At 42.3% G+C, this 17,500-nt stretch overlaps 1 pseudogene; it reads left to right on the top strand.

Annotated features, from left to right (window-relative positions):
• LOC111975458 (cadherin-2-like) overlaps positions 1–17,500 on the top strand; it is an 86,621-nt pseudogene that overhangs the window by 48,275 nt on the left and 20,846 nt on the right.

The following is a 17,500-nucleotide window of genomic DNA, read 5'->3' as shown; positions in this document are numbered from 1 at the left end:
TTGTAATGTGGGAAATATGTGTGTCTCTACATGCTAAGCACACAGTTAGCTGTAGCCTAGCAGTAGCACTTTGCACTGCATTGCATTTCCACAGCCCTATTCTATTTAGCACTGATAAGCTATTACCATGTAGTTTATTCTCGCAGGTTGACGTTTATTGTCATGAATCTTGCCATTGAGGCAAAACTGAGCGGCCAGCTGCAAAGTCAAAACTGTCTATATTGTAAAAATTCATGAAAAACAAATGTGCTTTTTGGTCTTAATTTAAGGTTAGGGTTGGGCATTAGGATTAACAGTGTGGTTAGGGTTATGTTAGGGTTAGGTGTAAAATCAGATTTTACGACTTTGTGGCTGTGCCAGCTAGTGCAGAGCTGCCTACAAAACAAGATTTGTGACAAAAAACACTAACCTGCCTAATTCTCAGCTCTGTCAAATCAAATCAAATTGTATTGGTCACAAACACATATTTAGCAGATGTTATGGCGGGTATAGCGAAATGCTTGTGTTCCTAGCTTCAACAGTGCAGTAGTATCTAACAATTCACAATAATACACACAAATTTAAAAGTAAAAGAATGGAATTAAGAAATATATAAATATTAGGATGAGCAATGTCGGAGTGGCATTGACTAAAATACAGTAGAATAGAAAGCAGTATATACATATGAGATGAGTAAAGCAGTATATAAACATTATTGAAGTGACTAGTCTTGCCTAATTAAAGTGGCCAGTGATTCCATGTCTATGTATGTAGGGCAGCAGCCTCTAATGTGCAGGGTTGAGTAACCGGGTGGTACCTGGCTAGTGATGGCTATTTAACCATATGATGGCCTTGAGATAGAAGCTGTTTTTCAGTCTCTTGGTCCCAGCTTTGATGCACCTGTACTGACCTCGCCTTCTGGATGATAGCGGGGTGAACAGGCCATGGTTCAGGTGGTTGATGTCCTAGATTATCTTTTTGCTGTAGGTGTCCTGGAGGGCAGACAGTGTGCCACCTGTGATACGTTGGGCAGACCGCACCACCCTCTGCAGAGCCCTGCGGTTGCGGGCGGTGCAGTTGCCGTATCAGGCAGTGATACAGCCCGATAGGATGCTCTCAATTGTATATCTGTAAAAGTTTCTGAGGGTCTTAGGGGTCAAGCCTAATTTATTCAGCTGTTGCTCCTTCTTCACCACACTGTCTCTGTGGGTGGACCATTTCAGATAGTGTAAGCGAAGGAACTTGAAGCTTTCCACCTTCTCCACTGTGGTCCTGTCAATGTGGATAGGGACGTGCTCCCTCTGCTGTTTCCTGATGTAGAGGTGATATGATCCTTAACTAGCCTCTCAAAGCACTTCAAGATGACAAGTGAGTGCTACAAGGCGATAGTCATTTAGTCCAGTTACCTTAGCTTTCTTGGGTACAGGAACAATGGTGGACATCTTGAAGCAAGTGAGGAGACAGCAGACTGGGATAGGGAGAGATTGAATACGTCCGTAAACACTCCAGCCAGCTGGTCTMCTCTGAGGACGCGGCTAAGGATGCCGTCTGGGCCAGCAGTCTTGCAAGGGTTAACACGCTTAAATACCTTACTTACGTCGGCCATGGAGAATGAGAGCCCATAGTCCTTGGGAGCGGGGCACGTCGGTGGCACTGTGTTATCCTCCAAGCGGGCGAAGGTGTTTAGCTTGTCTGGAAGCAAGACGTCGGTGTCTGTGACGTGGCTGGTTTTCCCTTTGTAATCCGTGATTGTCTGTAGACCCTGCCACATACGTATCATGTCTGAGCCGTTAAATTGCGACTCCACTTTGTCTCTGTACTGACGTTTTGCCTGTTTGATTGCCTTACGGGGGGAATAAYTACACTGTATTGAACCATATTGCCAGTCACCTTGCCATGGTTAAATGTGGTGGTTTGCTCTTTCAGTTTTGCGGGAATGCTGCCATCTATCTACGTTTTCTGGTTTGGGTAGGTATTAATTGTCACAATGGGAACAACATCCCCTATACACTTCCTGATGAAGTCAGTCACCGTGTCCGTGTATACGTCAATGTTGTTCTCAGAGGCTACCCGGAACATATCCCAGTCCGCGTGATTTAAACAATCTTGAAGCATGGATTCCGATTAGCTCGGCCAGCATTGAATAGATCATAGCATGGGTTCTTCCTGTTTGAGTTTCTGCCTATAGGAAGGGAGGAGCAAATTGAGTTGTGATCTGATTTGCCAAAGGGAGGCCGGGGGAGGGCCTTGTAAGCATCTCGAAAGGGGGAGAAGCAGTGGTTGAATGTTTTTCCAGAGCGAGTACTACTGTAAATGTGTTGATTGAATTTCGGTAGCGTTTTCCTCAGATTTGCTTTGTTAAAATCCCCAGCTACAATAAATGCTGCCTCCAGGATATGTGGTTTTCAGTTTACATAAAGTCCAGTGTAGTTCCTTGAGGTCCGTCTTGGTATTGGCTTGAGGGGGAATGAATATACACGGATGTGACTGTAACTGAAGATCTTGGGAGTGGGACTGAAGAAGATCTTGGGAGGTAATACGGTCAGCATTTGATTGTGAGGTTTTATCGGTTGGGTGAATAAAAGGACTTGAGTTTCTGTATGTTATCGCAATCACACCATGAGTGGTTAATCATGAAACATACACCAACGCCTTTCTTCTTCCTGGAGAGTTCTTTATTCCTGTCTGCGCGATGTACTGAGAACCCAGCTGGCTGTCTGGATGGGGACAGTATATCCCGAAAGAGCCATGATTCCGTGAAACAGAGTATGTTACAGTCCCTGATGTCTCTCTTGAAGGAGAACCTCGCCCTGAGCTCGTCTATTTTATTGTCCAGAGACTGAATATTAGCGAGTAATATACTCGGAAGTGGTGGAGGGTTTGCACGCATCCTTAGTCGGACTAGAAGTCCACTCTGAATACCTCTTCTCCGCTGGCGGCGTCTTGGAGCAGCCTCTGGGATAAGTTCAATTGCCTTGGGCGATAAGTTCAATTGCCCTGGGCGGTACAAACAAAGGATCCGATTCAGGAAAGTCGTATTCTTGGTCGTAATGCTGGTGAGTTACCGTCGCTCTGATATCCAAAAGTTATTTCCAGCTGTATGTAATAACACAAAAAACATGTTCTGGACTAATAATGTAAGAAATAACACACAAAAAACAAAATAGTTCCTTAGGAGCAAGAAGCAGAGCTGCCATCTTGTTGTCGTTGCTGGAGTGCTTAGTGCACTGCTTCTTCTATGTCAAACTCCTTACTAGTCTGCTGTTTCTGTAGCTGTAGTGCTTAGCACACTGCTGTTTCTATGCCTAAGCATTTGTTAGTGTGCTGTTTCACTAGCTTAGCGTTTAACTTCTGTCTCTGCCTCAGGTCCTCTACTTCTGATCTAATGATAATGTAATCCACTAGGCTGGATAACTGATTCCCTCTCTGTGTCTGGGTGTCTTTTGTTGTGTGTGTGTGTGTGTGTGTGTGTGTGTGTGTGTGTGTGTGTGTGTGTGTGTGTGTCACTCCCAGCCAGAACGGCAGTAAATAAAGGAGAAACAACAGAGGCAGACACTCACTGATTTCACACTGGTGGAGGGAGGAAACGAGGAGGGAGGAAACGAGGGAGGGGAAGGGGGGAGTGAGAGAGACCGGAGGGATAGAGGGAGGGGGAGGAGAGGAAGAACAGACGGGGGAAGAGAAACAGACACAAAGGAGAAAGGGCACAAAAGTGATGTGTATTGGAGTTCTACTGAGCCTTTTTGAATTAAACAGCAGTCCTTCCATCTATTCTACACCTCCATTTAGCTCCCCCATATGTTTGCTGTCCCTTCCTACATGAGAGTGTGTATTTCCTGGAGTCTATATCGACTGAGCCATGAGTTGTGTAATGTTTATCATTTGGCCTTGCTCTCTGCTTCTGTATTGATGTGATCACTGTCGCACATTGATTTTGTCACTAGCTGTGTGGAGTACTGACTGCTGTTATAACCATGTTGTTTATAACTGGTACATGTACTGTACTCTACACAACACACACACACACACACACACACACACACACACACACACACACTGCCCTAGTTCCTCCACAGTAGATTCTGAATATTGGAGAAGAGAAGAGGATAAGATGGCAGTGAGCGCTTTGCTTTTGCACCATGTAGCTTTCAGCACATCTCTCTGTATGATTACAGTTTTTTACAATCACTTTGGCACTCATTTCGGGAACCTTGATGCATTTTTCAAAACTCTAGACACAAAATTCACAACCAATGATCAAAATGCAAATGTGTCAAAACTCTAACACTTTTTCTAATTGCTTGGATACAATACACATAAAGCTAAGATCATTTGTTCATTGAACTAAAATCACCTGTTCAAAATGACACAACTTAACATCAAAGTCATCATACTGTACTCTATATCATCTACTACATCTTGCCATCTATCTGTTTCTCGCACCGGGTCCTGACAGAATTCTGTCAGGACCCGGTGCGAGAAACAGTCACTAATAATCGTCAGAACCCAGAAGATGAGGCAGACACAGCAGTACTAGAGATGGTGGTTTAATTAAAGAACAAAATCTTCAGGCAAAGAAACTAAATCCACAATGTCCAAAAATAAAGCCAAGAGGCACAAAAATGGAAAACCTCCAAAATACAAAAGAAACTCCACAAAGTGGTAAAAAACAGCAGGGAAAAACAAACCTCAAAAGACTACTCAAATAATACACAAGAACTAAACCAGAGAACCTCTGGAAAATCCAACAAGAGAAATATCTGAATAAAACAAGGCTTGGGCTGGGGCTGGGTGCTAACTTACAAACACTGAGCAAGGAACTGAGGAACACACAGGGTTTAAATACTAACAAGGGAATGACCTACAGGTGCAAACAATAATTAGAGCAAGAAAACAAAAGGTACAAAAAAGGTGCAATGGGGACATCTAGTGACCAAAACCCGAACAGTCTTGGCCAAAACCTGACAACTACACAGTGAAACTATCGGTATCTTGTGTGTGGGTGATCAAAATGAAGGGTCCTATGGTATTTCATGATAAATTAGTTATTTGAACCAATGATTCTGCAAGTGCAAGGATTCTTTAACGATATGAGTGCACAATGCAATGTTTTGAACATTGGACAGCCTGTGTTACAAGTAATGACCGTTTTGAGTTTTGTGTCTAGAGTTTTGAAAAATGACCACACGGTTCTGAAATTAGTGCCAAAGTGTTTGTTAACAACTGTAATGAAACTTTTTAGGGAAGACCCAGATGCAGACAGTGTCGAAGTAACAAAAGTTTATTACTAGAACAGGGGGTAGGCAATACGACAGGTCAAGGGCAGGCAGAGGTCAGTATTCCAAATCAGAGTCCGAAAGGTACAGAACAGCAGACAGGCTGAGGGTCAGGGCTGGCAGAATGGTCAAAACTGGGAAAWCTAGTAAACAGGAACTAGAAACAGACATGAGCAAGGGGGAATCCGCTGGTAGGCTTGACAAGCAAAACAAACTGGCAACAGACGAACAGAGAACACAGGTATAAATACACTGGGGATAATGGGGAAGATGGGTGACACCTGGAGGGGGTGGAGACAATCACAAAGACAGGTGAAACAGATCAGGGTGTGACAAAACATTACACTCACAAGTTCCAAAAGAATAAAGACATTTCAAATGTCATATTATGTCTACATACAGTGTTGTAATGATGTGCAAATAGTTAAAATACAAAAGGGAAAGTAAATAAAGATCAGTATGGGTTGTATTTACAAAGGTGTTTGTTCTTCACTCGTTGCCCTTTTCTTGTGCCAACAGGTCACAAATATTGCTGCTGTGATGGCACACTGTGGTATTTCACCCAATAGATATGGGAGTTTATCAAAATTAGATTTTTTACWAATTCTTTGTGGGTCTGTGTAATCTGAGGGAAATATGTATCTCTAATCTGGTCATACATTTGGCAGGGGTTTAGGAAGTGCAGCTCAGTTTCCACCTCATTTTGTGGGCAGTGTGCACATAGCCTGTCTTCTCTTGAGAGCCAGGTCTGCCTACAGCGGCCTCTCTTTCCTTAACTTTCCTTAACTTTGGGTCAGTCACAGTGGTCAGGTATTCTGCCACTGTGTACTCTCTGTTTAGGTCCAAATGGCATTCTAGTTTGCTCTGTTTTTTGCTTTCCTGGAACTCTGTGGGGTCTTTTTGTGTTTGTGAACAGAGCCCCAGGGCCAGCTTGCTTAGGGGACTCTTCTCTAGGTTAATCACTCTGTAGGTTATGGTCTCTCTCTGTCTCTCTTTTCCTGTCTCTCTCTCTCTCTCGGTGCCTCTCTCTCTCTTTCTCTCTTTCTGCCTTTCTCTCCTTACCTCTCACTCTCTCTGTGCAGCTAGAGGAGTTGCATTGCCTGCCCACTGAGTTGGGGGTAATGTAGTAATGTTTGGCTATTCGAGCTGACATTTTCCTGCTGACAGACTCTTTCTGCCTGAGTACACGGTCTGTTCAAATAACATAAAAGATAGTGTCGTAACTGAGTGAGCCAAACACTACTAAACACTACATGAGAAGTGATTCACTCTGTTTAGTAGACAGACATGGTTGACGGCTGATGTTATAATATTTCTAAGGTTATAAGGTGAAGGATTGTCACATAGAGATTACAATAAAACATGAAGAGGACCTAGGAAGTGTAGGCCTTTGACTTTGGAGTGACCCAAGTGAGGTTGAGTGAGTGAAATATATATATTGACCTGTTCTAAGTTGTCTTCCTATGTTTTCATATCATGCTCTCCCCTCTCTCTCTCCCTTCAGTGAGGTTTGCAGATTGTGGCCTGGGCGACAGGGTTCTGTTGGAGGTGGGCGACGCGGTGGACTTCAGGCTGGGTGAAGATGGCATGGTGTACGCCCGGCACGCCCTCCGTCTGGCGGACAGGAGGAGAGCCTTCCTGGTGGTGCGAGCGAGGGATCAGAAAACCAAGGAGGAGTGGAACACACGCGTTCACCTCCACCTCCGGACAGATGGACAGGGAGAGACAACAGAACACAACAAACAGGTATGGATAAAATAAGAATATCACAATATGGTCATTTATCAGAAGCTTTTATCTATTCAAGGTGACCCTTCTCATTCCTGGTAGAACCATTTTGGGTTCCATGTAGAAGCCTTTCCACTGAGGGTTCTACATGGAACCCGAAAGGGTTCTACCTGGAACCAAAAAGGGTTCTCCTGTAGGGACAGTCAAAGAACCCTTTTGGAACCCTTTTTTATAAGAGTGTAAGTATGGAGAAAATACATTAATAATTATGATGTGGAGATGGAAGTCAGAGGAGCAGTTCATCATAAGAATACATTATCCATCACCAGTCAATTAACCAAGTTTCACGACCACTCTTACTTATTTATAAGGAATCATTCATGTTAAATGTACTAAATAAACATTCACAGTCCACTCTGTTAACCTTTGATGGCCAGTGAAGTGCTGATAACCACATAAACAAGGCAGCGCTCGCTACAGTATAGGATGCATCCCAAATGGCACCCTATTCCCTATATAGTGCACTACCGCTATGGGTGCCCTGGTCAAAAGTAGTGCACTATATAGGGAATAAAGTGTAGTTTGGGACACACCCATAGCATCAGGTGCTGCTGCCTGCTGTGTGTAAATTAGAGAAAAAAGGAGGTTGTCTCTATAAGGGGAGACATTAAAGAGCCACTACAGCGACCCGTTCACATCTCCCAGTAAAAATGTTCCCAGAAATAGTGCAGTGCAATATACTTACTGTGTCCATTACAGTCTCCCAGCCTTCTGTGGGAGCAGTGAAAACAATGTGAGAAAATAAAAAGCTGTTTAAAACACCACCAATATGAAACTGTGAATAAAAGCGATGAAATTTAACCAGTGGAGTGTTAGCTAACTATTAATCAGCTAGCTCTCTTAACAGATGGATGGAGCAGAAAACTCTGAGAAAAGGGAGGGATGGTTTGGCGAGAGGGAGAGAAAAAGGATGGAGTGAGATTTGGGGGAAGGAAGCAGGAGAGAGAGAAGGATGGGCAATAGATGTATAGAGAAATAGAAGAATAGAGAAGGGATATAGATGGAGGGGTAGAGATGGAGGGGTAGAGATGGAAGGGGTAGAGATGGGGGGGTAGAGATGGAGGGATAGAGATGGAGGGGTAGAGATGGAGGGGTAGAGATGGAGGGATAGAGATGGAGGGATAGAGATGGAGGGATAGAGATGGAGCAAAAGAGATGGAGGGGTAGAGATGGAGGGATAGAGATGGAGGGGTAGAGATGGAGGGGTAGAGAAAGGGGATGTGATGTCTAATAGACATTCTATTAAATTACGTGGGTAATTAACTAAGTATTTTATTCCTAATTCTATAGCTAAAGGGTTGTATTCAGATTCAGATTAGAGTGTGGTGGAAACTAAACTGCATTCCTAGGCTGCAAATACATTTGAGGTAAACACACACAGCCCAGGATGGTGATTGATCAGGTCCTCAGTAATGAAAGCCTTAATCCAGCTCTCTGGAGGGAGTCACCAGGCACACCCCCTAGAGACCTCTGGGACATAAAGAGAGAGTGTGTGTGTGTTGTGTGTGTGTGTGTGTGTGTGTGTGTGTGTGTGTGTGGTGTGGTGTGTGTGTGTGTGTGTGTGTGGTGTGTGTGTGTTGGTGTGTGTGTGTGTGTGTGTGTGTGTGTGTGTGTGTGTGTGTGTGTGTGTGTGTGTGTGTGTGTGTGTGTGTGTGTGTTGTGTGTGTGTGTGTGTGGTGAGATTTGTTTTTTGTATGTTTCTTTTCTTCCTGGTGTTCTCTGGAATAACTTCTCGATGTGGGTGGGTTTGTCCGAGAAATATATCTGTCTGTCTATAATTTTTGTCTGTGTCGTATATTGGTGTGTAACATGTTTTTTCTCTGCAGGTGAACTCAGTGATGCAGCTGTGATCATGTTTCCATGGCGTAGCGTGGTCGTCAGGGGTGACGGATCTCTGAGGCGGGTAAAGAGGGACTGGGTCATCCCCCCATCAACGTCCCTGAGAACTCACGAGGACAGTTCCCAGAGGAACTAGTCAGGGTACGACACACACCGGTTCAGAGGACACATTTCACACACATTTTCCCAGGGGGGCTAATCAAGAGAAGACAAACACACTGTCATGCAAAGTCTGTCATTTGGCCACTAGCTTCAGAGGGCTTTTATTGTATGTGTGTGTGTGTGTGTGTGTGTTGTGTGTGTGTGTGTGTGTGTGTGTGTGTGTGTGTGTGTGTGTGTGTGTGTGTGTGTGTGGTGTGTGTGTGTGTGGTGTGTGTGTGTGTGTGTTGTGTGTGGTGTGGTAAGTTGGGTAAGTGGTGTAAGTGTATATGTACGGTATGTACAGTGTATGTGTATAGCGCTCACTATTTCCTCCTAACACAATCTTCTGGTATGATATTTATATTCGAATCTGTGGAGAGACAGGCGGTTCTGGTCATTCCGGTGATGTATACATGCTTTCTGTCTGTACTGTATAGCCTATGTATGGTGTTGAGTGGAGCTAAATATGTTTTAAATAAAAGTGTGGTTGTGTAACTGTATCTAAAGTGGGAATATCTCTCCCTCCCTCTCTTTTGCTCTCCCTCTCTCTCTCTTTCCCCCTGTGGTCTAGATCCGGTCGGACCGTGATAAGAACCGTCTCCTCCGGTACAGTGTGACTGGACCCGGTGCTGATCAGCCTCCGACCGGGATCTTCATCATCAACCCTATCTCTGGTCAGCTCTCTGTGACCAAACCCCTCGACCGCGAACTCATCTCCAACTTCCATGTAAGTGTGTAGTAGGGGGTTGCAAAATTCTGCTAACTTTCCCAGGTTTTCCAGAAATCCTGGTTGGAAGATTCACTGAATCAGGAGGGAATCCTACATAGAGGATCCCTCTGACCACATTCTTTGCTGGTGTATGTAAAACATATGTAAAACGTCACCCTGAGGTAGTTGGACTGGAAACATCAGTCTGAGAATGTTACCTTTGATCTGCAGTKCACAAATAGACACACACACACACACACACACACTGAGACACACTGAGACACACTTAAGCAACTCTGGCTATATCTGCAGGCAGGACATTTGCATGAAGGGTGGGGCTCCCTCATGAATATTCATACAGTGTGATGTAGTTGTCAGAGTCACTGAAGCTCTGTGATGAATATATTCATGAGCTGTTGCCGTGGCATTACTGGAGACTGGGTATAGGGAGCAGCACACACAGTATAGCAGCTATGAGACAGAGTACAGGGTGAGGGTACTGTAACAGCAGTATGTTATGGCAGCTACTCCTCCCTGCCTAGCGGTAGGCTTCTCTAACATGGCTGTTTTGGAGACAGGTACTGGGGGAGGGTACTCTGCTTTTTCCCTGTAATGCTCTCTTGTTAGAGAGGCCCTAGGAGAGAAACACATAAGGGTCTTTAGATCCACATAAGGGTCTTTAGATCCACCCTTGAGAGGCCAAGTGTACACTAACCTCAGTAAATGGCCCCATTCCAATCCCAATACCTCACACCCTTCCCCTCTCTCTGCCCTCAAAATGTTGCCCTCTGAAGTGTAAGCAATATGTAGGGCGTTCACTCACTGCTCTACAATGTAGCAAAATATGGGGAGCTGCTGAATGTATGTCTCAACCTAGTTTTCTTTAGCCTATGTCATTATGAATCACATACAATGAATTATTAGATTGTTTTCTACAATATTAGAACCTTAACATTCWTGTACATAAGTGTTAATTAAATAGGAATGTTAGTTTGTGACCGTTGCTAGTTTAGACAACGCAGCTCTTGGTTGCATCTCTTCCATATTTTGGTGTTGGGAGGTGGTAACATTAGGAGGCGTTTCCGTGCTTCKGACCAATCAAAATCAACTTGATACCTCGTCATTTTCATCTCCAGATCCGTGGCTTTCTATTCCTCTAACCCCGAACAATCAAGCTTGAGAGGGGTCGTTTCTATGATAATTTAAAGGGAAAGACTCAGATCTGACCATCTAGCTGTGAGCCCATGCCATGTCATTCCCTAACTGTATCCTAACCCAGATCTTGTATCTGACCATCTAGCTGTGAGCCCATGCCKTGACATTCCCTAACCGTGTCCTAACCCAGATCCTCTATCTGATAATTTAGCTGCGAGCCCATGCTGTGGACCTGAATGGGAACCAGATAGAGAACCCCATAGACATTGTCATCAATGTCATAGACATGAACGACAACAGACCAGAGTTCACACACACCATCTACAACGGATCAGTACCAGAAGGCTCCAAACCAGGTAACAACACACACTCACACACATACACATGCACACATTCACACACACATGCACCCACACAAACACATAGTACATTTTTTATTGACGGCTTGGTTTGCGTTCCCAGGGTCCTTTGTGATGACAGTGACATCAGTGGACAAGGACGACCCTAAGACAGCCAATGGGATGCTCCGATACAAGATTATATCTCAGAACCCTGAGAGTCCTTCTTCCAACATGTTCACCATCAACAACAAGACAGGAGGCATCATCACTGTAGCAGCAGGCCTCGACAGAGAGGTGGGTGGGTGTGTGTGCGCGTGTGTGTGCGCATGTGATGTGTATCAATGTGTACACTGTAAAAAAAAATATCCAGTTGTTTCTACCGTAACTTACTGGCACCCTCCTGTAAAATACTGTACTTCAGAGTTTATTTGGAATTAACGGTAACATACTGTAACTTATTTTACAGTAATCTACAGGTAATCTACAGGTAATTTACATGCTGCCAGTAAATTACTGTAAAAACAGCAGGACTTAAAACATTTTTTTGTTGTTGCAGTGTATGAGTTTGTGTTTACATACTGTCTGTCTATGTTATTCTCTGTAATCTGAACCTGTCCGCTTTTTGTCTTCCTCCTTCCAGAAAGTTCCTCAGTACACACTGATAATCCAGGCTACTGACATGGAGGGGAACCCCACCTACGGCCTGTCTAACACAGCTACAGCTATCATCAGGATCACTGACGTCAATGATAACCCCCCAGAGTTCACCGCTGACACAGTAAGTCACAGACAGACAGACAGACAGACAGACAGACAGACAGACAGACAGACAGACAGACAGACAGACAGACAGACAGACAGACAGACAGACAGACAGACCAGTACAATACACACGCACACAATACAGATTCTTTCTCACACAAAGGACACGCACAGAAACAATCTTTCAAACAAAAAAAACAAATATATATATATATATAATATATATGTTTATATATTTATTGATTTTTTCGATTACAAAAAACACAAGGAGCGGGTAACATTAAAGAAAGTTATTTTAGAAATGAAAAAAGAAGGAAACCAACAAGATAACCAAGCCATTCAAGGACACTATCAAACATGTATCAGATTCTTTCGCAACAGGAGGCTCAGAGCATCTATGTGTGCGAAGGTGTGCATGGTGTGCGATGATAGTGATATAAAATATATGTTAAAGTTTCTTTTATCAGATCGCAATCTTGTGAATCCGAACTCCAAGATTCCCCCACAGTTCTCGCAATCGCTGTCCCTCAACATTCGAGACCTCCACAGTCCCCCCCCGAAGGAAACAATAAAATAATATAATTCATTTGACCACCCCAAGAACCCCATGCACAACAAGCCAAGAGAAATAAACTAAAGGCAAAAGAAAGAAACAGAAGATAAACAGCAAACAAATGAAAAAAAATATATTAAAAATATACAATTTTTAAAACAAGGAATCAAAGGACACTGCAATCAATAACAGCAATGCACTGTATATGTTTGTGTGCATGTCTGGCACTATTACATGTATGTGTGTGTTCTTGTATGTGTTTATTTGAATGAGAGTGTGTGTATATGCATGTGTACAAACACCTGCACGGCATCAGCCTCAGGAAAACCGGCATTAGTTGTAAAAACACTGCCACTTAGTGTCATTCAAATGTACTTTTATTATGTTTTATTTTGACTTTTTTTTTTACCCTTTATCTTTTGACCATGATTCTTTCTCTCACACAGCAACTCCACTCCCACTTGTCTCCAATTCAACATACCAACCCTCAGCTTCCCTCAGCCCATCCCATCTATCTCTGCTGGCCACCCACTTCGTGTTTCCACGCAGCACATATATTTCAACTATGCTATGACATTTAACGTACAATTTCAATCTATCGAATAGAATCTACAGGTTCCGTATTGAAGATAAATACTTTTACTAAGATTATTAGTATATTAGTAATTGACTGACCCGGTCTTTCCAGATCTCCTAACAGTACTATTTCTAGGGTCTTCAGATCAATGTTATGCATTTCCAGCCATTCCTGAGACCAGAAACAGGCTACCTGAGGGCAATACCAAAATAAATGGTCTATTGATTCTGTATCCTCACAACAAAATCTGCAGAGCTTCGATGATTTTATGCCCCAAATATGAACATTTTTGTTGGTGGCAAGAATTTTATATAATAATTTTAGCTGAAAAGCACGAAGTCTTGAATATTGCGTTGTTTTATATATCAACCCCATGGAATCGGTACATCAGAAATCTCTTCCCAACTATTTTGTAATCTGTATGGCACAGTTGTCAACATCCTGGTCCTCAAATGAAACTGGTATACTTTCCTATTTATGCTATTTTTATTCCTCCGCCAGTTTTGATCCTTTATATTGGGCAGACAAACCAGTTCCCTACCTCCTCCCGCTGCCACCCGCCACCTCCATTTTTGGGGCAATGCTGTAATCAATTGGTTGTACTCTTGGATTGAGCAGACCTTCCCGTACAATTCTGATAACTCCATGAAGGACATAACTCTACCATTACAATTTGCAATATCATTTAAGAACAAAATACCCTTTTCAAACATCTTTCCCATAAATACAYGTATTTTATCAACCAGCACATTTGAGTTCAGCCATATTTGTTGTAATATTTGTTCTATCTTTTCAGGGGGATGAAATTGAAATTGTAACCAGCTCTGCAATGCTTGTTTGAAAAAGACAGATACTTTGAAAAAAGTATCATTTTCAATTAATCGAAAATGAGACATGGCAATCAGCACAAAGGCAAAAAGGCTATTTTTAAACAATGGATGAGCTTTTCTTTTTAAATCTACTTGAGAACCATTTAGGGTTCAAATAAAACTTTTGAATGAGTGAAGCTTTTAGAAAGAGGTTTAGTGCTTTTATATTTAATAATCTCAACCCACCCAATTCATATTCATTATATAGATAGGCTTGTTTTATTTTGTCTGGTTTAGCGTCCCAGATAAAGCAAACTATTTTTGCTCATATGATTTGATAAACGAATCATCAGGAGTAGGCAGCGCCATAAGTAAGTGAGTAAACTGAGATATGACTAAAGAGTTCATCAGGGCAATTTTTCCATAAATAGACAGGTATTTACCTCTCCATGGTTGCAGGATCTTGTCTATTTTTACAAGTTTTCTATTGAAATTCATTGTGGAGAGCTTATTTATATATTTTGTGATATGAATACCGAGTACGTCTACTTCACATCAGCCATTTTATAGGTAAGCTGCAGGGTAAGTAAAGTTGTATTTTTTAAGGATCCAATACGTAATATTGCACACTTATCATAAATTCGTTTTAGTCCAAAGAGTACAGAAAGATTATATTTAATGAGACATTCCCGGGATCTAGCTTAAAACTTGAGTCATCGTGCATACATGGACACCTTTGTTTTTTAAGCCTTGGATTTCTAATCCTCTAATGTTGTCATTGGATCTGATTTTAATAGCTAGCATTTCGATGGCTAATAATCGAATAAGATATGGTGACAGCGGGCACCCTTGTTTTACCCTCTTGACAAATCAAAACTCTCAGAGAAGGAAGCCGTTATTTACTATTTACACCTGGGTTGCTATACATTATTTTTACCCACTTTATAAGAGAATTACCGAAAATTGAAAAAATCCAGGCATTTATAAATAAAATCCAGTCTTACTTATCAAATGCCTTTTCAAAATCTGCTATAAATACCATTCCTGGCTTCTTATATGTTCATGATGTTCTATTATTTCTAGAGTGTCAGTAATTTATCTCCAATGATCATCCATGTAAAAAACCTGTCTGATCAGGATGAACAATACCTGGTAAAACCCTTTTAATCTGAGTGCTATGCATTTTGCTAGTATTTTTGCATCACAACATTGAAGTGTAAGGCCTCCAGTTTTTTAGATAGACTGGGTCTTTATATTGTAGTATCTTTTTATTGCTATCTGTACTACCTGTACTATTAGTTCATGATTTCCCTTGTTAGTCTTGTTCTTTAGCCAGAAACTGCTTTATATTGATGAATATTGAATTGAATGACCACTGAAGGTACATTTAAAGGTATTCCAAACAATAAGGGGATTTGCTGAACCTATATTATACTGGAAAAATTCAGTTATAAATTATTTTGTCTTAGTTAAAAATAAGTTGTCCTCCAGTAAACTTTGATTAAATTTCCAATATCCCCGTCCACATGGAAAATCTATAAGAGTTATGTGAATGCCAATTASATGATGATCCGATCACATTCTGTCTCCTATTAAAACGTTTTGAACCTTTGATGCAAGAGAGAAAGAGACAAGAAAGTAGTCAAGACGACTAGCTTGATTAAGTCTCCTCCATGTATATCTCACTAGGTCGGGGTTTTTTAGTCTCCAAATATCCACTATTTCTAATGTGTCTATAATATTTGTGATTTCACACGGTGATGATAGTTTGTAGAGTGATTACCTTTACGGTCCATTGAGGTACTTAACACTGTGTTATAGTCTCCTACCATAATGATTAGATCATTTGTTGCCTGTAAGTTCAATAAATTGGTATAAATGTTTTCGAAGAAGTGTGGATCATCCTGATTTGGACTATATAGATTAATGAGCCAAATCTCTTTTTCGTCCACTTTCATATTCAAAGGGATCCACCTTCCTTGCGAATCATTCCTGATTATTTGCACATTCAGATCAAAATATTTGTTAATTAATATCATCACAGCCTTTGCGTTCCTTTGTCCATGACTGAAAATTATTTCACCACCCCATTCCTTTTTCCACGCAACTTCATCTAAGGATGTAGAGTGAGTTTCCTGTAAACAGTATATGTTATATTCCTTTTCTTTTAGCCATGTAAAGACTGATATATGTTTAATCTCTCACTCCCTCATCACTCTCTCCCTGCCCCTCCCTCTGTAGTTTTATGGAGATGTGCATGAGAACCGTGTGAATGTGATCGTAGCTAACCTGACAGTGACAGATAAGGACCAGCCCCATACTGCAGCCTGGAGGACTGTGTACAGGATCACCGCTGGAGACCCCACTGGACGCTTCTCCATCCCCACTGACCCCACCACCAACGAGGGACTGGTCACTGTGGTCAAGGTAGGACACAGCACATATACATACATACATACAGTACAGACTGTACATACAGCACACAGATACACACATCACATATATTGTACACGGGCTATGCACACAACATGTACCTCTCTGTATATTTATGTACACACAGAGACAGATGCTGCACATACAAACAACACACAGATAAACACACACATTATAACGGCTAATCACAGCAGCTTGGTGGAACCTTAATTGGGGAGGAAGGGCTCGTGGTAATGGCTGGAGCGGAATGAGTGGAATMGTATCAAATACATCAAACACATGGTTTCAATGTTAAATAAAGGTTAATTATTTKTTTATTTTTATTACAAAAAATGTGTTTGATGCCATTTATTTTGCTCCGTTCCAGCCATTTATTATGAGCCGTCCTCCCATCAGCAGCCTCCACTGCGGCTAACGTATGTCTATCTGGCCAATAAACTGTATGTCTGTATATATGAGTGTGGCAAACTGGTGTGTATTTGCGTGTTTACGTGTCTCTCCATCTCCAGCCCATAGACTATGAGGGGAGTCGTTCCTTTGTGTTGACGGTGCTGGCTGAGAATGAGGTTGCCCTGGCCCGTGGTATCCACCTGCCCCGTCAGTCCACCGCTACCGTGTCTGTACGCATTGCAGATGTCAACGAGAGCCCAGAGTTCTCCCCCAACCCTAAAGCCATCAAACTGGAGGAGGGGCTACCAGCCGGCTCGCTACTCACCACATTCACAGCACAYGACCCTGACAGATACATGCAGCAGAACATACGGTACGGAGAGGAGAGAGAGAGAGAGGGGAGTATTGCAGGGTTGCTCATGTTAGCTGATAATATGTTTTATGATGTTTTATATGTGTTGAATGTGTACGTTTCCAAGGCATTACAGTGTCTTGTTACTTCCTATTGTAATTGTGTTCTCTCGTCCTTTTGGTTGATTTCCAGGTATTCAAAGCTGTTTGACCCTGCTAATTGGTTGGAGATAGACCCTGTAAATGGGCGGATCTCCACCATCGCTGTGCTGGACAGAGAGTCTCCATATGTGAAGAATAACCTCTACAACATCACCTTCATGGCCTCTGACAATGGTGAGTTGTGTGTGTGTGTGTGTGTGTGTGTGTGTGTGTGTGTGTGTGTGTGTGTGTGTGT

This window comes from Salvelinus sp. IW2-2015, linkage group LG16, assembly GCF_002910315.2.
Source record: "Salvelinus sp. IW2-2015 linkage group LG16, ASM291031v2, whole genome shotgun sequence".
Lineage (NCBI taxonomy): Eukaryota > Metazoa > Chordata > Actinopteri > Salmoniformes > Salmonidae > Salvelinus > Salvelinus sp. IW2-2015.
This window is presented reverse-complemented; position numbering and strand designations above follow the sequence as displayed.